Below are 24,137 nucleotides of genomic sequence, written 5' to 3'. Positions count from 1 at the left end.
ATGAAATAATAGGATAACAACTTATAGATAATGAAGTTATTTTGATATCACAAGGAAAGACTTAGACTTTCAAATTTTGCAAGAAAAATAAAGATGGTTATTGAGTGTCTTATTTGAAAAGCCTTATAGATAGGCATTTTATGAACTTGTATCATATTAGATTGTCGTTATGGTAAATTAGTGAAGTTGGTGTGTTAAGTTATAAATAATGAAAAGTCACATATTAGTATTAAACTAAATATGATGTTTTGAGAAAAGTGGTAAATAAACCACGACACTTGGAAAGATAGAGAGAGTTTAGATGAGATAAACTTAGAATTCTAAACCATAAGAAATGGAATGCGTGTTAATGATTATACTATGTCTTGATAATTGAATAAAAGAATGTGTACTCATTTTATTCAATTTATATGTAACATACATACATGTGTTACACCTTCTTAATATTTTAATCTTGTCTTTAAAATTGTTTGAAAGATAGAAGGAAAATAATGTTTTCTTTTAAATGTATATTTGATTATCCATAAGATATTGTTTCATGTCAGATAGGATTGATTGTAATAAAAGATTTACTCTATCAATTTCTATTCAAATGAAAGATTGTCTTCTTAGCATAGTATTTTATCTTGCAAGAAATAGGAAGCTAGAATTGAAAGGTGAAAGATTATCTTCTGTATGAATTTATTCTAGATTATGTGAACAAAGCTAGATAGGCTTGTGTTTGTGGAAAGTACCTTCCAGGATGGGTGCCGAATGTGGATTATAGAGAGAATAGTTGCTTTTCCAACTATCTATTTTTGTTGTGCATGGCATTATACTCGACCGAGTAATCAAATTGAATAAACCATTGAAATAGATGTAATTCTTTTATTTTATCCTCTCTACCATATCCTTGAATGATAATGAATGCTTGTTTCTTAATAGAAGTAGAAAATTGAAAATGCATGTACCATCTAGGCACACACCAGATTCCATCTTGCCTTTCAAATTCTTTTGCTAAGCAATTCGTGTAGGGTCGGGTATTCTTGATTGACCAAGAATTTCGAGGAAGCGTAAGCTTCAAGGTTGGGTAGAAAAAGCGCCTGAATATTGTTCTCATCTTCATGCTAAAGATTGCATTGCTGACAGCTTGGGTTGCAGATCAACGAATGCATCTCACCCTTTACTTTGTATTATTTTGTTATTGAACTTACAACAACTTGAAATGCCTAAGTATTGTATGATCGAAATACTACTTTTATCGATTTATTGAATAAAGAATATTTATCTTTTATAGAAATTTTGTGTGTATTACAATCTAAATGGAATGATCAAATGAAGCTATGGATGGAATATTGGAATGAAATAGACTTATTAACATATTTATGAGTTTATTTAAGAATAAAGAGCAATTCAGTTATTATTGAAGTTAGCGCAATTTACGTCTTTACACTATGTTGGCTAGGCCCCACCATAATTAGAAGATCCTAATTACTAAAAACACTAGATTCTCCCCTAAAAGGTTGTTGAGTCATAGAAGGCCTACCTTGATAGCCCTATAGTCTCTCATACCTAAAATGATAGACTTTTCCATAGCTGGTTACAAACTTCTCCCATGCCTCTTGTGTCCTCCCATGTACCTCCTTTTCCATAAGAGACTTTGCCATAGCAACCCTAAAGTCATTTGGATTGGCCATGTGTAGGAAAACTAAAATTTTGGGCTTTCCACCCTGTAATGAAATAATTGACAGGTAACTTGTCTTGAATGTAATATACAAACTATAAGAACTCCAAAAAATAACTCTCATGTTGAGCCACTATGAAGCCTTATTATGTAAATTGTGAAACTCATCTATGCATCTCTGTCAAAAACATTTTGAAATAGAACACACTTTGAAGCACTCCAAAATGGTATCTGGAGAGGGTTTCCAATGTGAGTTGGTGCATTTTATCCTCCCAGTACCACAAGGTGGAATCAAGTCCTCTCAAAAATTGCATTGAAAATTATGCCTTTAAGTTGCTCACATATAGATGCAACCCAAAGCATAAGTCCAAGCTAAGTAACCAAGACTTAACCTCAATCCCTTTTATGGATCTTAAAAATGTAGATGATTGGAGATGAAGCAACGCTCGAATATGATCCTTTGGCTCATGATATGTACTTGCTATAGTCTATACCTCCTGTATTTATGCATGATGAGGCTAGATAATGTGTATTCATCAATATTCTATCTCCTCTATGTGTATCTCCAAAATTCAAGGCGAACTCCTAATACTACAAGTGGATATGCATGCCTTGTAAGATTTGAGGTCCATACTCAGGCTACTCATCTTGGTGAAAACTCTCAAAGTGATATGACCCTTCCTTCCATTTCCTACACCCTATTTTCAAGCCCACACCTCATTGTTAGGTCCCAGAGGCAACTAAGAGGGCGGGGTGAATCAGTTGTCAAATAAATTCAAACCAAAAACAACTTAACCAACTTAATGCTTAATACCTATAAACTAGTTTATTATGTTGATAGACAATTTTAACAGTTAATTGTTATACCAGTAAGGATTAGTGCATGAAACATAAAGACAAAGTCATCCACGACACATAACACCAATATTTGTATGTGGAAACCCTGTAAGGGGAAAAACCACGGTGGGAAACCTTACCCACAATCAGATGATACTACTACAGATAGTAAGTGTACATAACTGGGGTTTGCACATGCAGAAAGGCCAAGCGCCTAGAGCTCACTACTCAATCACAAAATGGGAGTCACATTGACTACAGTTGGATGGTTAAATCCAATAAGAATGTACTACACAAAATAGCATCTTCATATGCTGGATTCAGTACCGGTGTAGTTCTGATTGTCTTCACAAAAACCCTTATTCAATCTTCAAATTATGTCTGCGTGTATAGCTCTTCTTATTATCGCATATACCTTCACACAACCCTTTTTTGCATTCCACATTTGATCTTACAAATGAGGTCTTACATTTATACCATAACCTAGGACCAATTTTAGTAGGTCGTCTCTACAAGATATTACAATAAAAACATTTTACAAACAATACAATATCCAATGCAATAACCAATTGAGCATGTCAGCTTAATGCATTTACAAAAATAATTAATCATTTCCATAGCATGTTGTGCTGATCTAGAAAAGATAAACCTACCGGTGTAACCCTGGACCTATTTGCCGATAATAGCAAATATGTAAATATGAATATACCTATAAACAAAACTCCAAGACAAAGTCTCCACATGATGTCTTTGACATTACCAAGTGTTTTCCATATCATTCCAAGTGCTGGTGATCATTATATCTTGCCAGTGTACTAGATACTAGTGACTGTGCATGAGTCACTTGCTTGCCGGTGAATATTGTTGATTCTCCAAAGTGCCAAAGTTAATAAGAGTTTAGTAGTTGTTTACATCAATGACAAAATCATACCAAAATACCAACAATCTCCCCCTTTGGCATTGATGGCAACACAAGATGGAAAAACCATCAAAGTTCCAAAACAAAAATGCCAAATACCAAAAACCAACAATCTCTAAAAAGAGATCATAACCATAAATCAAAATACAAATACAGAGAGTAATAATCTATCCCAAACAACAGTCTCTCCCCCTGGGAGCAAAATGTGTCTTCCTTGTGTTTTTCAAAGTTTTTCCATACCAATCTCTCCCCCTTTGACATCAAATGTCAAAGTTACAACAAAACCAAGTTCATATACAAAATACCAATCAATTCAATATACTAACTACTCCCCCTGAGAAGTATCTTCCCATCAAAGCCGGAAAAAAAGATTTCTCTATTAATTCTACTGGTTGATGATGATCATCAACTTCCTAAGTCTCTACTAGTGGGGGTATGACTCCAAGATGATCTCTGAGATATTCAAAAGTCTCCTTAGGCAGAAGTTTAGTAAATATATCTACAATCTGCTCTTTAGTATTCACATAAACCAGTTTTATCTCCTTTGCTTCAATATTTTCCCTTAGAAATTTCAGTTTGATAGAAACATGTTTGGTTTTAGAGTGTAATACCGGATTCTTAGATATATCAATTGCTACAGTGTTGTCACAATAGATAGTAATAGGTTCCTTGCATTTTACCTTTATGTCTTTCAACATTTTCTTAAGCCATAGTACCTATGTATAGTTAGTTGCTGTTGCAACATATTCTGATTCTGCTGTTAATAAAGATGTACAACTTTATTTCTTACTCAACCAAGAGACTAATCTTTTTCCAAGAAATAATGCTCTACCGGTGGTTCTTTTTCTATCATCCACATCTCCTACCCAATTTGCATCTATGTATGCACATAATTCAAAGTTTTCATCTCTCGGGTACCATAATCCAAGATTTATAGTTCCTTGTAAGTACCGAAAAATCCTTTTTACTATTGATTCATTATTTTCTCTAGGATTACTTTGAAATATTGAAACGATACATACTGCATTTATAATATCAGGTCTGGTTTGTGTCAAATACAGTAAACCTCCTATCCTAGGTTTGTATCTAGTTGGATTAACAGGTGTAGATTCATCCCTTTATGATAATTTGTCATTTGTTGTCATAGGTGTGCTTATCAGTTTAGAGTTCTCCATCCCAAATTTCTTTAGTAACTCTTTTAAGTACTTGGATTGACTCAAGAATATACCTTTATCAGTCTGTGAAATCTGCAATCCTAAAAAGAATTTTATTTCTCCAATCATAGACATTTCAAATTCTTGGTGCATTTTAATAGAGAATTCTTTACATAATCCACCTTCTCCTCCAAAGATTATATCATCAACAAATACTTCTGTAATCAAGATGTCATCATTAGTTACTTTATAATATAAATTGTTGTCTGCATTTCCATTAGTAAAACCAATCTTCAAAAGATACTTGTCCAATCTTGCATACCAAGCTCTTGGAGCTTGCTTTAATCCATACAGAGCTTTTCTTAACCTGCAAACCATATCATTTTCATCTGTTACAGAAAATCCATCAGGTTGTTCAATGTAGACTTCCTCTTCAAGATCTCTTTTCAAAAATGCACATTTAATATCCATTTGATCAACTTTGTAGTTCTTGTGTGCTGCAAAAGCCAAAAATAATCTAACTATCTCAATTCTAGGTACTAGTGCAAAGGTTTCATTGTAATCAACTCCTTCCTTCTGAGAATATTTCTTACACACTAGTCTTGATTTATTTCTGACAACCTTACCATCTTCATTAAGTTTGTATCTAAATACCCATTTTGTTCCAATTACATTTTTATCTTTAGGTCGGGGAACTAATGTCTAAGTGTTATTTTTCTCAATTTGTTCTAATTCTTCTTCCATAGCTTTAATCCAAAATTTATCTTCACATGCCTCATTAACAGATGATGGTTCAATTTGAGAAATAAGACTTACCTCTTCATTTTCCAATCTTCCTCTTGTCATAACTCCTTTAAACTTGTTTCCAATTATCTGATCTTCAAAATGATTCAGTCTTACATACCGGGGGGTCTTTGTTTGTTGTGGTTCCTCAGTTACTATGGAATCCTCAGATGATACCGGGGCAACTAGATCTTCATTCTGTACTGGTGGATTTAGTGTAGGTTCATTTGCCAAAATTTTTGTTGCCGGTTCAGAGTCTATATACCTTGAAGTTCCTCTGAATTGTTCATCAATCTTTACATTTGTACTTTCAAAAATTTTCTATAATCTTTTGTTAAAACATCTATATGCCTTTCTCTTAGATGAATAACCAAGAAATATTCCTTAATCACTTCTAGGATCAAATTTTCCAATAAACTCATCTCTTCTGATATAACATTTACTTCCAAAAATTCTAAAATACTTAAGAGTAGGAGTATTGCCAAACCATAGTTCATGAGGGGTCTTACCAGTTTCACCTTTGATGTGAACTTTGTTGAATGTATAGACCGTTGTACTAACTGCTTCTCTCCAATATACATGTGCTAGGTTTGCTTCTGATAATACACTTCTTGCTGCATCCAAGATAGTTCTATTTTTCCTTTCAGCAACTCCATTCTGCTGTGGTGTCCGAGGTGTTGATAGCTGTCTTTTGATTCCATTCACTTCACAAAATGTATTAAACTCCTTAGATGCAAATTCTCCTCCTTGATCTGATCTTAAACATTTGATTTTCTTACCGGTTTCATTTTCTACCATTGCTTTGAATAGTTTGAACTTTCCAAGTGCTTCTGAATTTTCTCTAAGAAAAGTAACCCAACACATCCTAGAATAGTCATCAACGATTAGCATGAAATATCTATCACCTTGTAAGGTTTTAGTTCTAGTTGGACCACATAAATCAGTGTGAATTAAATCAAGAGCATTATTGGATTTTTCTGGAATACTTTTACAACTAGCTCTAACTTGTTTTCCAAATTGACATTCCTTACATACTGTATTCTGAGGTTTGACAATTTTAGGTAAATCTCTAACTACCTTGGTAGTACTGATCTTCACCATGCAATCAAAGTTTACATGATAGAGTCTCTTATTCCATAACCAATTTTCATATATATATGCCATTAAGTATGTCTTTTCACTGTTATTCAAATGAAAGATATTACCTCTAGTCTGATTACCAGTTGCAATTTCCAAACCAGTTTTATTCATGATTTTGCATTTTCCATTTTTAAATTGTAACTGAAATCCTTTCTCAACTAATTAACCAACACTCAAAAGATTATTCTTTAATCCTTAAACATAGTAGACATTGCCAGTGTTATGCTTACCATCAAGAGATATTGTACCTTTACCTTTGATTGAGCAAACTTTGTCATCTTCAAATCTCACTAAGCCTCCATTGTATTCTTGAAAGTTCAAGAATTTACCTTTGTCTCCTGTCATATGATGTGAGCATCTTGAATCAATGATCCATTCATCATTTACTTCAACTTTATCTTCCAAGGCCTGTACTACCGGTTGAGCAGTAGGTGCCGGTTGATCTTCTGTTATAGCAACAAAAACCCATCCATTGTCTATTGGATCCTCATCAGAATGATCAGTCACACCTTCATCAGCAATGTAACAAGATTTGTCTTTATTCTTCTTAAATCTATATCTCTGATATTCAGGGTTAGGCTTGTATGTTCTTCTAGCTTCTTCTCTTAGTCTAGCATGTCTATCAGGGCATCTCAAAGCCATATGACCAATCTTATTGTAGTTAAAACATTTAAAGGGTGCTTTACCTTCATACTTACTTCCAACTGAACCTTTAGGCATTTTCCTTGCAAATAGTGCTTCAAGTTCTTCAAGTTCTTCATTCTCTGTCCTACTTTCTTCAAGTTCTCTTGCATAAAAGGCTTTCCAATCACATTTGTCAAATGATGGAGCAGATGATGTTGATGCTTTAAAGGCCAAATCTATCTTTATAGTAGCAACGGGACCAAATTCTTCAATTTCAAAAGCTGAAAGTTTCCAAATCAATGTATCCCTAGTAACTGATGTATTAGGCATTGTTCTTAACTCATTTATAGTAGAGTTTTTCATTTTATATGCCGGTGGAAATCCTCTTAAAAATTTTGAAACAATTTCATCCTCACTTAAGGTTCCTCCACAACATTTAATACCCAAAACAATCTCATTTTCCATAAAAGCATAAATCCTTTCATCTTCTTCCATTTTCAGATGTTCATACTTGACCCGAAAGCTTTCAAGTTTTGCAATTTTGACTATGGAATCTCCTTCATTCAATGTTTCCAAATGATCCCAAATAGCTTTAGCAGTAGACCTATCTGATAGTCCCATGATTTGTTGATCTGATAATGCGCTCAAAAGTGCTTCTCATACTTTGTAATCATTTTCCTCATCTTCAGTCAAGTTAGCTAGACTAGGATGACCTTATACAATAGTAGTATAATCATTCTTTTTAACATCCCAGATGTCCTTTCCAATGCAATTTAGATGTGTCTCCATCCTGATCTTCCATATGCCATAGTTGGTTCCATCAAGTTTAGGACTGTCCTTCCTGAAATAGTTAGTAGACATTGGATCTCCTCAAGCTGTTAAACTTCTGCAAAAGAAGACTAAGCTCTGATACCAATTGTTAGGTCCTCGACACAACTGAGAGGGGGGGGTGAATCAGTTGTCAAATAAATTCAAACAAAAAACAACTTAACCAACTTAATGCTTAATACCGGTAAACCAGTTTATTATGCCGGTAGATAGTTTTAATAGTTAATTGTTATACTGGTAAGGATTAGTGCATGAAACATAAAGACAAAGTCATCCACAACACATAACACCAATATTTGTATGTGGAAACCCTATAAGGGGAAAAACCATAGTGGCAAACCTTACCCACAATCAGATGATACTACTACAGATAGTAAGTGTACATAAATGGGGTCTGCACATGCAGAAAGGCCAAGCACCTAGAGCTCACTTCTCAATCACAAAATGGGAGTCACACTGACTACAGTTGGATGGTTAAATCCAATAAGAATGTACTGCACAAAATAGCATCTTCATATATTGGATTTAGTATCGGTGTAGTTTTGATTGTCTTCACAAAAACCCTTATTCATCTTCAAATGATGTCTGCGTGTATAGCTCTTCTTATTCTTGCATATACCTTCACACAATCCTTTTTCGCATTCCACATTTGATCTTACAAATGAGGTCTTACATTTATACCATAACCTAGGACCAATTTTAGTAGGTCAGCTCTACAAGATATTACAATAAAAATATTTTACAAACAATAAAATATTTGATGTAATAACCGATTGAACATGTTGGCTTAATGCATTTACAACAATAATTAATCATCTCCATAGCTTGTCATGCTGATCTGGAAAAGATAAACCCGCCGGTGTAACCTTGCACCTATTTGCCAGTAATAGCAAATATGCAAATATGAATATACCTATAAATAAAACTCAAAGATAAAGTGTCCACACGATGTCTTCGACATTACCAAGTATTTTCCATATCATTACATGTACTGGTGATCATTATATCTTACCGGTGTACCAAATATTGGTGACTATGCATGAGTCACTTGCTTGCTGGTGAATGTTGTTGATTCTCCAAAATGCCAGAATTGATAAAAGTTTAGTAGGTGTTGACATCAATGACAAAACCATACCAAAATACCAACACTCATAACCTTTACCTCACTTCCTATCATTATTACCTTCCATCTACCTTTCATATCCCCTATCTTAACCTCCTCCACTTTCCTACATCCTATCCTAAACCTTAACCTCATATAGACTTACTTTTACTTCACCTACCTAACCCCATTCCATCCTTCACATCCTTAATTTATCTCCCCCCATTCACTTTCCTACATTCCAAACCCCTAACATATCCTAACTTACTCTTTCACCATTACATCCTTCATCACTTACCTCCCTATCTTATCATCTTTCGCCATTTTATACCACCTTCCTAGCAGTACACTTATGCTCCCTTCCAAAACACTGACAAAAAATAGCACTCGATCACTACACAGTTCTCTAATGGTTCTACAGCAGGGATATCACCTCAATTTTTACATATTCAACTCAATTTGAGTAGTAGCAGATATCAGAGCATAGAGCAGTGAAGGATAGCTATAGTAGTAGTTGCCCATAGGATCACGAGATGGATCTATCACCAAGGCTGCTTTCTTTGTTGCCTCTACCAGACGAAGGGAAGTAATGAGGAACAACTAACACCTATCCTTGCAGGGGTTCCCCATTCCTGATGGAAGCTCAACTTCACTGCTTCAGATTCTGGGATAACCTTCATTCAATGTGCAGTGTCGCCAAAAAAAAACACTGTTATATATGAAAAATATATCCCTGTCCAACATTCTCAAAGATAAAATGTACGTTGGTTTTTGTGCAGCTATGGGAGTCATTTATGAAGAGACTTACATCTTAGCATGGAGCTTTACTACAAATGGAACTGCCCCATCCCTAAATACATCTAATCTTCCATCCTTTATGCACAGAAAATCCAAGAGCTCAAACACTAGACTTATAGCTGGCATAAGCACAACTTGCATCATCCTCATTCTCCTTGTAGTGGTAGGAGCATCACTTGGTCGATTGAAGAGAAACCAGTACATAGATATCATCAAAGAATGGGAAGAGGAGTATTGGCCTCACAGGTTTAAGTATAAAGAACTACATATTGCAACCAAGAGCTTCGGAGAAAAAGAACTTTTGGGATCCGAAGGCTTTAGCCAAGTCTATAGAGGGGTTCTTCCCACAAATGGAATCCAGGTAGCGGTGAAATGTATTCCAAGAGAAACAGATGATGGGGTTAAGGAATTCATAGCAGAGATCTCCAGACTTGGTCGCCTTCAACATCAAAATCTTTTGCAGGTTAGAGGGTTGGTCGCTTCTACAGTCATGTCATCGAGAATAATGATAAATGGAGAGAGGGGTTATGCCAGGGCCCCTACTATTGTATGTCCCTACTATTCTATTGTGAAAGAAGACCTATTCCATCTAATTTTTTTCTGGTTGGAGGATCGATCCACAGTTGTTATGCTCCGTCCTGGGGAAGAGGGATTGAAGTCGGTCCAAAGGATGGAGGTAGTTCACCCCCGGTTGAGCAAGTTAGGTTCTGGACAATTCAGTTGAAGCGAGCGAGGTTCTTAGGGAACCCTAACAAAACACAAAAACAAAAACATAACAAAATTCCTAACAAAACACAAAACCAAATTAAAAACATAACAAAATTCTTACCATAATGAAGCTGCAGGAAAGTTTCCTGTCGCCTAGTATCCTGGTATAGCTACTCCTCCAACACCACTTCATTCCATGGCTGGTTTCCTGTAGAGGCAGGAGGAAGAGGCGAGATGAAGTAATGGCAGAGGTTGATGGACATAGACGTGGGATTTATGAAATGACTTGGTCTTTTTTTCTTTTTTTTTTGAAGTAATGCACACGGTCGTCAGATTTTTGACGAACGTGGGCACTTTTTCTAAAAAAAACAAAATGTCATTGCCAATTCCTTCTCCATAGAAACCAAATGTTGCATTGTTGTCGGAATTCTGACGAAATCGGGCATTTTTTCAAAATAAAATCAAAGTTGATCATAATATACCTTCTCCGTCGAAAACCTTCGTCGAAATTTTAGGCAAAATGTATTAGTGCAACAAGAAAGATTCTAGTCCTTGTTGGACCACATAAGTCAATGTGAATCAAATCAAGTACATCATTACATTTATCATGTATGCTCTTAAAAGAACTTCTAACTTGCTTACCCAATTGACATTCCTTACATATCAGATTATGAGGCTTCATAATATTAGGTATATCTCTAACTGTCTTAGTTGAACTGATCTTAACAATGCAATCAAAATTAACACGACAAACCTCTTATTCCATAGCCAACTCTCATCAATATGAGCAATCAAACATGTCTTATTACCAGTGTTCAAGTGAAAAATATTACTTCCTATCTGAATATTGGTTGCAATTTCCAAACCAGTCTTGTTAATGATTTTGCATTTTCTATCTTTAAACTAAAGTTGAAAACCCTTATCAACTAATTGACCAACACTCAAAAGATTATGCCTTAAACCTTCTACATAATAGAAATTATCAGTATTATGCTTGCCATCCAAATAAATAATACCTCTACATTTGATCATACATGCCTTGTCATCTCCAAATCTGACTTGATCACCATTGTATTCTTGCAAGGATAAAAATTTCCCTTTATCTCTAGTCATATGATGTGAGAATCCACTATCAATTACCCATTCATCTGTTGGATACAATTGTTTAATTGTGTATTGTCTTTGATGTTACACAAATGTCATATCAGTCTACCGAGCTCAAAATGTTCAGCAAGGCAGTTAGACAGAGTCTACCGAGTTCAGACGGTAAGAGAAGCAAGTTACAGAGTCCACCTAGCACTCCAGAATACTATACCGAGTTCGCAGTCTTTACCGAGTTCAGTCGGTCTTCGAAGAATATGTGAAAGAAAGTCAGTCTTTACCGAGTTCACAGTCTTTACCGAGTTCAGTCGGTCTTCGAAGAATATGTGAAAGAAAGTCAGTCTTTACCGAGTTCGCAGTCTTTACCGAGTTCAGTCGGTTACCAAAGAATCAGCAGTGTTCACCGAGCATCAGTGAAATGTTTATGCAGCCGACCGAAGCAAAATTTATTTATTGAAACTTGTATATGTAGCCGACCTATGTAATATTTATTTTAACTTGTAATTGGGCCGACTTGGTAACCTGAATGGTATATATGAGAGATCAAATTGCGATTTCGAAGTGTGGTGAAGTGTGAAAAGTATGGAAATGTGAAGGAGCAGAAATGTGCGAATTCTGATGAAGGATCAGTGATATCCTTGAGGTGCAGAAAAGATATATGTGATCAGTAAGGATCTATTGGCGCAGAACAGAGATCTGTATCAGCAAGATGAGTTGTATTTAATTCAGATCACTTCATTGTTGCTTTCTAACCATTGTAGCAGTGATACCGAAATCTCTTAACAGAGTTGGTCTAACAACCATTTTTGTAAATCCTCTGACAAGGTGACAATTCGATTGAATTTTTCTTAAGACCTTTCACAAGGCCACTCCTAGCAGGCTGATTAAATCCTCTAACAGGGTCACACCTAACAGTGTGTTTTGTAACCTTTAACAGGGTTGGCTCCTAACAGGGCTCACTTCAGAAGAGTGAAAATTAGTAACTAGTTACATTGGTGGTTTTTCCCAAAATTGGGTTTCCACGTTATATCTGGTGTTACTTGTGTTCATGTCATTTGCCTTATGCATGTTAATGTTTAATGAACAATGATAAGTTAATTTACCGAGTTTCAACAGTTTATATTTAAGACATCTAAGGGACTTGTGGATTTATTTTTGTGGTAACTGATTCACCCCTCCCCTCTCAGTTACTCCATCCATATTTCCAACAATTGGTATCAGAGCTTTCGGTGCTTGTAGGAAGGATTTCAAGGATCTAAGATAAAGATCAAGATGTCTTACAAGAGGGAAATTCCAAGGCTAAACAGAAATAACTTTTCAGCATGGCAAGGTCTCATGAGACTCCATTTGGCTTCCATTGGAGATACATGATTGACACATCTTGACACAGAATATGTGACACCCACTGGTACACTAACTGTTGCTGATATTGCTGCAAAGAAGACTCATAACACCATGATGATAGACATTGCATCTGCCCTAAGCTTTGAAGAGTTTGATGATGTCAAAGACTGCAAAATTGCATTTGAAATGTGGAACAAGCTGAAAGATATCTATGGTGGTGATGACAATGTGAGAAGAGCCAAAGCAGAAAGCTTGAGAGGACAGTTTGATCAATTAAAAATGAGTGAGGATGAAAATATTGCAAAGTATGTTGAAAGAGTCAAAGCCAGTGTTAGTGCAATCAAAGCTTCTGGAGGTGATATCTCAGAGGAAACAGTCATAAGCAAAGTTCTCAGAACATTACTACCCATTTATGCAATCAGAGTTTCTGCAATTCAGGAAAGAAGATGTGAAGGAAATCACAAGATAAATTTAGAGGCCATAGTTGGAAGATTAACTGCATTTGAGTTAGACAACTATGACAACTATGTTCCAGCTTCCAAAAACATGGAATCAGCATTTGAAGCTAAGGTTTCACTCAAGGAGAAAGGCAAAAAGAAAAAGGAATCTCGGTCAGAAAGTGAAGATGAATCAGAACCAAGTTCAGACAGTGATCTTGAAATAATTGAAGCTCTTCTAGCAAAGAAATATTCCAAAGGCAGAGGAAAATACAGAGGCAAAGTTCCTCTAATCTGTTTTTCATGTGATGAAGTCGGTCATATTGCTGCTAGATGCCCAAACAAGCAGAGCAAAGATGAGAAGAAAGATCACAAATGGAATGGCAAAAAGGACTACAAATCATTCAAAGGTAAGAAAACATGCTTTATGGCTAAGGATTCTGATAATAGTGAAGATGAAATTGTTTATATTGCTATAAGAGATGATTCTGATAATGATGAGGAAGATAAGATGGCACTTATTTCTCATATAAGCAAAAATGATATTTGGATCATAGACAGTGGTTGCTCTCATCATATGACTGGTGATAAAACCAAGTTTGAACATTTTATAGACTATGATGGAGGTAGTGTAAGGTTTGGTAATAATGAACCTCGCTACATAAAAGGAAGAGGTAGAATCCCTATAACCAAAGAACTTGTATTTGAAGATGCCTACTGGGTTGAAGGTCTCAATCACAACTTGATGAGTGTGGCACAGCTACTTAATAGTGGACTCAAGGTGGAATTCATGCATGGAAAGGCCAAACTGCTAAATAATCAAGGAAAGCTGATTGGATCAGGCACTCAAACAAAAGGTAATTTGTTCCGACTTGAAACAAGTGAAAATTCATGTTTTATTGCTCAAGTTGAAGAAAGTTGGTTATGGCACAAAAGGTTATGTCATGTAAATTTTGATAACCTAGTGAAAATAAGTAAATTCAGAAAAGTAAGAGGTATTCCAGATATAAAGAAACCTGAGGTCGGTCTATGTAAGAATTGTCAAATTGGAAAGATGGGAAAGACTAGTTTCAAAAGCAAAAACCATCAATCTGAAGATATATTAGAAATTGTGCATACTGATTTATGTGGACCCATAGGAACTGAAAGTTATACTGGAGAAAAGTTCTTCATTCTTTTTGTTGATGATTACTCAAGAATGATGACTGTCATGTATTTAAGGAACAAATCAGAAGCATTTGAAAAGTTCAAATGGTATTTGGCTAGAGTAGAAAAAGAAACAGGTAAAAGACTTAAATGTCTAAGGTCAGACAGAGGTGGTGAATTCATCTCTCATGAGTTCAATAACTTTTGCATTGAAAAAGGAATCAAAAGACAAGTATCAACCCCTAGAACTCCTGAGCAAAATGGAATAGCTGAAAGAAGGAACAGATCTATCATGGATTGTGCAAGAACCTTAATGATTGAAAATAATATTGCTATCAAATACTGGAAGGAAGCTATCAGCACTGCTATTCATACCTTGAACCGAGTACAGCTGAAGAAGGACTCATTCAAAACCCCCTATGAATTATGGTATGACTACAAACCTAATGTAAGTTACCTAAAAGTATTTGGAGGTAAATGTTACATTTTGAAAGAATCTAGAAAAGGAAAATTTGATGTGAAAGGTGATGAAGGTATATTCCTCGGATATTCTTGCAAGAGTAAAGCATATAGATGTTTGAACTTGTCTACTCATAAAGTTATAGAAAGTGCACATGTGAAAGTTGATGAGTTTGCAGAAAGATCTGAAGAAGAAAGCAAAAGAGAACCAGAAGATTATAGAAGATTTGTGTCTATTGAACCTGATACAATACCAGATACATCTGCTAATCAGGAATCTTCTACTCCTGAGTCATCAGTAACCGAGTTACAGAAAGAGCAAACCGAGCCAGTATCTACCGAGTCTGATGAACCAGAACCAGTGTCTACCGAGTCTGAAGAAACTGAGCCAATATTTATCGAGCCAGACCAGCCAGTTGAAGAACAAGAGGACAATGATGAAATTCATTCTAAAGGCAAGAAACATGTATTAGCCGAGTATGTCAAACGACATCACTCAGCAGATCAGATCATTGGAGACAAATCTGAAGGAATCATGACAAGAGGTAAGTTGAAAAGCACTTGTTTACTTGCTGATTTTGAACCTAGAAATGTCAAAGATGCATTGGGAAATGATAGTTGGACAGAGGCAATGAAAGAAGAGATAGAACAGATAGAGAAAAACAAGACATGGACTCTTGTACCCAGACCTAAGGATAAAAATGTGATTGGAACTAAGTGGGTATTCAGAAATAAACTGAATGAAGATGACAAAGTTTCAAGAAATAAAGCAAGACTTGTATGCAAAGGATATGCTCAACAAGAAGGAATAGACTATGGAGAAACTTTTGCTCCTGTTGCAAGATTGGAAGAAGTCAGAACCTTACTTGCATATGCCGCCTACAAAGGATTCAAAGTTTATCAGATGGATGTTAAATCTGCATTTCTCAATGGTATATTGGAAGAAGAGGTTTATATTGAACAACCTGAAGGTTTTGTTGATCCACAAAAGAAGGACATGGTCTGCAAATTACATAAAGCATTGTATGGTCTGAAACAAGCCCCTAGAGCATGGTATGAAAGATTGCATAACTATCTTATTCAGATTGGATTTCAAAGAACTAATGATAACAGTAGCTTGTATATCAAGGAAGGATCAGATAACAAAATTGTCTTAGCAGAAATATTTGTAGATGATACTGTTTTCACAGGAAATGATGATCTTTGCAAAGAATTTTCAGTACAAATGAATAAGGAATTTGAAATGTCTATGTTTGGTGAGATCAAATTCTTTGTTGGTCTTCAAATTCAACAAAACAAAAATGGTATCTACATTACACAATCAAAATACATCAAAGAGATACTGAAAAAGTTCGGTATGGAAGATTGTAAACCAGTTGGAACTTCTATGTGTACTGGATTGAAGCTTACCAAGGAAGATGAATCACAAGAAGTAGATCAAACACTGTATAGATCTATGATTGGAAAGCTGCAGTATGTTGTTCATACTAGGCCAGATATTGCTCTTGCAGTTGGTATTGTTGCAAGATTCTCAGCAAAACCAAGAGAAAGTCACATGACGGCAATCAAAAGAATAATGAGATATTTGAAAGGAACTGAAGAGTATGGATTATGGTACAAATTTGGAGGAAATTTTGATTTGAAAGTATTTACTGATGCTGATTGGGCAGGAAACATTGATGACAGAAAAAGTACAAGCGAAGGAGCATTCTTTTTAGGAAAGAGATTGGTTTCTTGGACAAGCAAAAAGCAGAACTGTATATCCCAATCTACAGCAGAGGCAGAATATGTTGCTGCAGCAGTAAATTGTTCAAATGTTGTTTGGTTTAAATAGCTATTGGCAGGCATGAAAATGGAAATCAAAGAACCAATTGTTATGTTCTGTGATAATACAAGTGCAATTGACATATCCAAGAATCCAGTGATGCATCCCAAAACCAAGCACATTGCAATAAAATATCATTTTGTCCGAGAATTGGTACAGGACAAGGAGATCAGATTGGAATATATTCACACAAAGGAACAAATTGCTGACATATTCACAAAACCATTGGCTAAGGATGCATTCTTGTATCTAAGAGGTAAGTTAGGGGTCACTCCCCTAACTGAAATTCACTAAAGAAAAGTTTTAGTGATGCATCAACTCATCCTAAGTGAAAAATCTACTAGTTGATGCAGTATAATCACGAAAATATTGCATATGAATCAGTACAAAAGGTACATTATAAATCAGATGAAGTCTTATTGTCTTTGGCATATGTTGTCAAAGAGGGAGAGTTTTACTGTCATATCCTACAAAAATTTGAAAGAAAGATCATTAAGATAAAGAGGGAGAGTTGTTTGATAAAGAGGGAGAGTTTTACCGTCCAAAGATGAAGTTACTTCACAGAGGGAGATTATTGAAAGAGGGAGTGTTCTCTATCCAAAGGCAAAGTTATGTTGGCATGTTGCTGTCATAAAAGAAAAGACCTGTTTTCAAATTTCATTCTGCTATGACATGTTGTGTTGCCATCAATGCCAAAGAGGGAGATTGTTGGATACAATTGTTTAATTGTGTATTGTCTTTGATGTTACACAAATGTCATATCAGTCTACCGAGCTCAAAATGTTCAGCAAGGCAGTTAGACAGAGTTTACCGAGTTCAGACGGTAAGAGAAGCAAGTTACAGAGTCCACCTAGCACTCCAGAATACTATACTGAGTTCGCAGTCTTTACCGAGTTCAGTCGGTCTTCGAAGAATATGTGAAAGAAAGTCAGTCTTTACCGAGTTCGCAGTCTTTACCGAGTTCAGTCGGTCTTCGAAGAATATGTGAAAGAAAGTCAATCTTTACCAAGTTCGCAGTCTTTACCGAGTTCAGTCGGTTACCGAAAAATCAGCAGTGTTCACCGAGCATCAGTGAAATGTTTATGCAGCCGACCGAAGCAGAATTTATTTATTGAAACTTGTATATGTAGCCGACCTATGTAATATTTATTTTAACTTGTAATTGGGCCAACTTGATAAACTGAATGGTATATATGAGAGATCAAATTGCGATTTCGAAGTGTGGTGAAGTGTGAAAAGTATGGAAATGTGAAGGAGCAGAAATGTGCGAATTCTGATGAAGGATCAGTGATATCCTTGAGGTGCAGAAAAGATATATGTGATCAGTAAAGATCTATTGGCGCAGAACAGAGATCTGTATCAGCAAGATGAGTTGTATTTAATTCAAATCACTTCATTGTTGCTTTCAAACCATTGTAGCAGTGATACCGAAATCTCTTAACAGAGTTGGTCTAACAACCATTTTTGTAAATCCTCTGACAAGGTGACAATTCGATTGAATTGTTCTTAAGACCTTTCACAAGGCCACTCCTAGCAGGGTGATTAAATCCTCTAACAGGGTCACACCTAACAGTGTGTTTTGTAACCTTTAACAGGGTTGGCTCCTAACAGGGCTCACTTCAGAAGAGTGAAAATCAGTAACTAGTTACATTGGTGGTTTTTCTCAAAATTGGGTTTCCACGTTATATCTGGTGTTACTTGTGTTCATGTCATTTGCCTTATGCATGTTAATGTTTAATGAACAATGATAAGTTAATTTATCGAGTTTCAACAGTTTATATTTAAGACATCTAAGGGACTTGTGGATTTATTTTTGTGGTAACTGATTCACCCGTCCCCTCTCAGTTACTCCATCCATATTTCCAACATCATCTTTATCTTCAACTTTTTCTGCCAGGGCCTTCTCTTCATTTTTGATAGCCAGTTCTGGTTCATTTTTTATAGCGGTTTTGTGAGGCCTCACCTCGACTCAGTCTGACATTCAGTGGATTTTATATTTAGACTATTATGGATACTTTATTTTGATGCTTTTTGAGACTTAGAAGTTATATGATTTCAGGATTTGGGATAACATTGCTATGATTTGATGATTTTACTTATATGCTTTTGTGATAGAACATTATATAATTGTTAGATAAGATGATATTGCAATGATAGATGTCGTTATTGAATTTGCAAGACTTTACTCTGAATATAGAACTATGATGTATGTTTAGTTTATGTGAATTGGGATGAAATTGCTTTTGTGAATTTGCTTGATTAAAGATGTATTCAATCTGTGCAGATGAAAATTGTATGCAAGTAATGATGTGCATTGTTATATTATTGAATTGTATTATATATGGATATTTGGAAGTACTAATGTGTAAATTGAGATGCGTAGGAAATTTACCATGTGACCATGGAAATTACGGAGAATCAAACCCAGACTTATGTATGCTCGTAAGCCAGGGTTTGTCTATTTGGAGAGACAACACCCCGTTTGTGTTGTATTTTATTCGTAACAGTATATGTTGCATGAGTGTTAAGTGTTATTTAAAATTATTGTGTAAAAATCACAAGAGACAATTTCATGTTTTATTTTTGTAAAAGTGTTTTATTTGTGTCACTTGACACATGTGTGGATTTAAATTTAAATGTTTTATTTTGTCTCTTGGTGGGAAAGTTATTAATTATAGTTCTTCTTAAATAAAATAATGTGTTGTCATAAATACTTTGGGAATATAATATTTGGGGTGGTCAACTTATGTTTGACCCGAAAATAAACTTCAGAGGGGTTTAAAATGGGTTAAATGAACACCTAGGGGTAGTTTAATAGGGTTTCCTAGAGCCCATAAGGTATACCTAGGGGTTAGGGGTAATTTTAGGCAAGTTTCTACTTTATAATGATCTTTTTAACGCTTTAAAAATTGGCTTTTTTGAGTTGAGCGAAAATTGAAAATTAGAAGTTAAATCTAATCAAGATTTTTTCTTTTGGAATGAGAGTCTTTTTGCATTTTTTCTTTCTTTTCCTTTTTGGTTTTTAGAACTTGTGAGAACTTAGAGAGTGAGCTTCTTAAGCAAGATTTTAAGATTTTGAGGGTAATCACCCACTCTCCATTTTTGGAGACAGAAGAAAATTTGAAAAGAAAATAATGTTATGGAATAGAAAAATTGGTTAAGGGTAGAAGGAAAAAGATTTGTGGATTGGGCAGCTCTTCATCAAATAACATAATACCTTTGGGCAGATTAAGGTTGGTTTCAGTTATTCTTTTAATGTCTTCTTCTTGTTTATGTCTGGAAGTTTGTTGGTGTAAGAAATCTGTGTTCTTGAAAATTTATGTTAGAAAATCTTTTGGTATTTTTGCGTTATGATTTGTTTGTGTTTTGGGAGTTTTCTCAAGACCTCTTACTCTTGGGAGAGAAGAGGATCTTGAGGGTGGTAGCAGTGACAAACCCTCGAGTGAGAGACTCTCTTTGAGAGCGATCACAAGGGATCTTTGTGTGACCCTTGCTGCATGGCCTGTTTGTGCAATGGGGGTCATAAGGAGGGATATAAGGCTAGAATGCCTTTGGGGGGCATAAGGGATAAGGGGTTGAGATTTTTGATATTATTATTGTGCCATGAGGTGGCTTCTTGTTTATTTCATACTTGCAGTTCTCCTCAGGGTATTGGTCCACTACCACCCTTTGAAAATGTTCATCACCAAAGTGTGGTGCTATGGAAGCCAAGTTGGGAATGTGTCTGGAAAATCTGTATGCATTTGCTTTCTATGTGTTTGCCTATTTGTTACCCGTCTAGGAATTGGTTCTCCGAGCTCGGGGGTGGCTACCAGTTAGCCTAGGCTGGGAGGTGAGCACTCCGTGGTCATATTTGTGTTTTCTATTATGCAGGAGAGTCAGGAGAAAAGAGAATAGGAATCATGAAAAAGACACAGAAGATTATTATTGAAGATACTTAAATTCAGTTGTAGATATTTGTTTAAATTGTTATAGAAGTATGCCTCATTCATAGAAAAGAGAAGCAAGTTGTAATTCTTGAAAATAGACTTGAAGTTTTATTGTTGTGGCTATAAAAAGAAATAGCCTGTAAATTGGTAGAATATCTTAGAGTTGTAAAAAAAAAAAAAAAAAAAGCTTGTTTTATTTCTACTTCTGATTTTTAGTAAAAGAAAAGTTATTTTGAGTTGCATGCAAAAGCCTCTTTGTATTATGGAAAAAAAAAAGAATAGATTTCATTTAAATTTTATCTATATTTTACTTGTGGCAAAATAGGAGTTTATTTATGCTAAAAGATCTTAAGTATTTTAAGGAAAAAAGATGTTTTATGTAATATTTTATTAGAGGAAAAATCAATGAATCTTTTTATTCTAGAGAAGTATATTGTATCTCTTAAAATGTATTTCTAAATTCTATTTTTAGTTAGTGTTGATTAAAAAAAAAACACATATCATATATATATATACATATATATATATAAATTTATATATATATATATATATATATATATATTTATATATATTTATATATATATATATATATATATATGTTTCTGAATTAACTTAATGTTTTTCCTTTGTTATATTATTTAAAATTGTTGCATGTAAATCCTTTTTAAAAAAAAATATATATATATATATATATTTATATATAATATATTTTAAAAAAAATAATTTTTTTTTAAAAAAGGAGGAATTGTTTTTGGGTCCACGCGGACCCCACTGTGTGTACGCACAGTGAGGGCCACGCGGCACCCACTGTGTGCACACACAGTGGAGCCGCTTCGGCTCCCACTGTGTGGGCACACAGTGGACGGCCACGGCCACCACTGTGTGGCCACACAGTGGGGAGCCGCTAGCGGCGCCCACTGTGTGGACACACAGTGGTGTCGTGGCGTCCACTGTGCGCCCACACAATGGCGCCACGGCCCTCCCCACCTCCATCTTCGTAACCTGCACAAAAACATGGCCGCCACCGCTTGTTCGGCCCTATGGGAAAATCTAGTGGAAATAATAAAAAGGGTTAAACCCTAGCCCGAGTAGGGCTAGGGCAAATGAATTTAAAAAAATATTATGATAATTTAGAATTGATATTATATATATATAAAAAAAAAATATAGAACCCTAAATAGGGTTGGAGAAATATTGATTAACATTTAGAAAGTTATTGTGCTTTTGGAAAAAGAATTAAAATATATAAAATATATGTAAATATATATATGTGTATCTATATATATATATATATAATTCTGGTCATTTGGGAGTAAGTATTTAATTATAAATATATATATATATGTATATATAAATATATATATATATATATATATTTATATAATTCTGGTTATAATTTGAAGTAAGTAATAAAGAGAAATTTTAAAATGATTGATTAGACTATATAGTCATATTGGAGATTAAATTAATTTTTCCTCTCCTATTTCTTTAGCATGGTTGATTTAATAAACCTAATGACTAGGTATCTCGTGGAGATAAAATTAAACCAGTTAGTTTTCCGCAAATAATATTTAACGAATTATCGATACTTAGTTCGTTTCAGAATTAGCTCGAACATAATTATGAAAATTTCAATAACGCTTATCATGTGAGTGAACTTGTTAATTAAATTAGTATTTTTTAAAAAAAATTTGTTCCATTTTTGCCCTAAATTTTGGGCATGACATTTTGGTATCAGAGCAAGGTTTCCACACTAGGAACCTTACTCACTTACGTTTCACCTTAGAATATTTAAAATTATTTTGTTAAATTGATTTTTGAATTTAATTGAATTTAATTCTAAAAGAAATAAATTAATTATTTTGCCTTATTTACTCTTAGGATGCCTCCGATGACGCGACAAGCTCGCAAGCACGGACGGGGTCCTAGACGTGTGCGCATAGCACGCGATGAGGTAGAGAGGGAGGCATTGGTTCTAGAGGAGAACCCAGAAGCACCTCCCGAACAGCCAAATGAACCTAACCGAGACCTCTTAGCAGCCATTCAGAATCTTATTGGCATTGTTCAGGAGAGGATCCCAGCAGAGAACCCTCAGGTTAGGAGTCATGACTCTGGGAGTCATAGATCTGTTGTTAGAGAGAAAAGCAGGAGCCCAGCTCTGATTCCTGTAGAGAGTCAGGGTGGAAATGAGCCAGAGTCAGTGCATATGCCAGGACCACCTCCAGCGGTGGAACCAGTTTATTTTAAGAGAGGTCGTCGAGATCCAGGGGATCTCATTAGGGAGGTCATGCACCTCCAACCACCATCCTTCGGAGGTTCTACAGATGGAGTAGAGGCCGAGGCATGGCTTCTGAGTCTTGAGAGATGCTTTGCGTTGCGTTCTTATGAGAGCAACTTGAAAGCACGTGTTGCAATTCATCTTCTGAGAGGGATAGCCTCCACTTGGTGGAGACAGGAAGAGTACAAATGCGGATTAGTTCCTGATACACTCACTTGGGAGATATTCACAGAGAGGTTCCGTGAGAGGTACCTATCAGAACACTTCAGGGAGCGTCGTATAGACGAATTTCATGATCTCCAACAAAAAGGCTTGTCAGTAACCCAGTATGAGAGTAAATTCTTTGAGTTGTTGCCATATGTAGATTATCTTAAGGATGAGAAACTTCTTGTAAACAACTTCATCAAGGGATTAAATGCCGGTATAGCTGGGCCTGTTAGGATGTCCACCCCAGAGAGCCTTCGAGTTGCTATAGAGAAGGCACTGATTGCCGAGGAAATTCAGGTTAGACCACAGGACAATAGGGATCAGTTTCAGAACCAAAATCCCGCACCTCAGACTTATGGATTCCAGAAACCACATTGGAAAGGGAAGAACCGAAATTCTCAGGGGTTCTCCAAACCCCCTCCTCCACAACAGATACCATAGAACTAGAGGCAGAAGCCTCCACAGTATCAGCAGGGCTCCAAGCCCAAGCAGTGGCAGACTCAGGGATAGAAATGTGATCAGAGAGAACAGGGGTAGTACACACAGCCGGCGGGGACTCAGCAGTCCTCCAGGGGTGGGTACAGCGGATCCAGTAGGACAGGAGGTCAGGCATTCTCTAGGCCTCAGGGTGCCCAGTTCCAGGCATGGGGTGCTTGCTTTACTTGTGGAGCCATGGGGTATATGGCGAGGGATTGCCCTCAGGGACAGGTAGCAGGGAGTCAGTGGATGGCCACTTCAGAGCCGACAGTTGGTGATATGGGTAGGTCCCATAGAGTTTTTGCAGCGGTTGACAACCGCTAGGCTGAGCATCAGGCCACGGTTATCGAATCTACAGGTATAATCAAAGGTAACAAT

This window comes from Cryptomeria japonica, chromosome 9 (assembly GCF_030272615.1).
Source record: "Cryptomeria japonica chromosome 9, Sugi_1.0, whole genome shotgun sequence".
In the NCBI taxonomy this organism is placed as follows: domain Eukaryota; kingdom Viridiplantae; phylum Streptophyta; class Pinopsida; order Cupressales; family Cupressaceae; genus Cryptomeria; species Cryptomeria japonica.
This window is presented reverse-complemented; position numbering follows the sequence as displayed.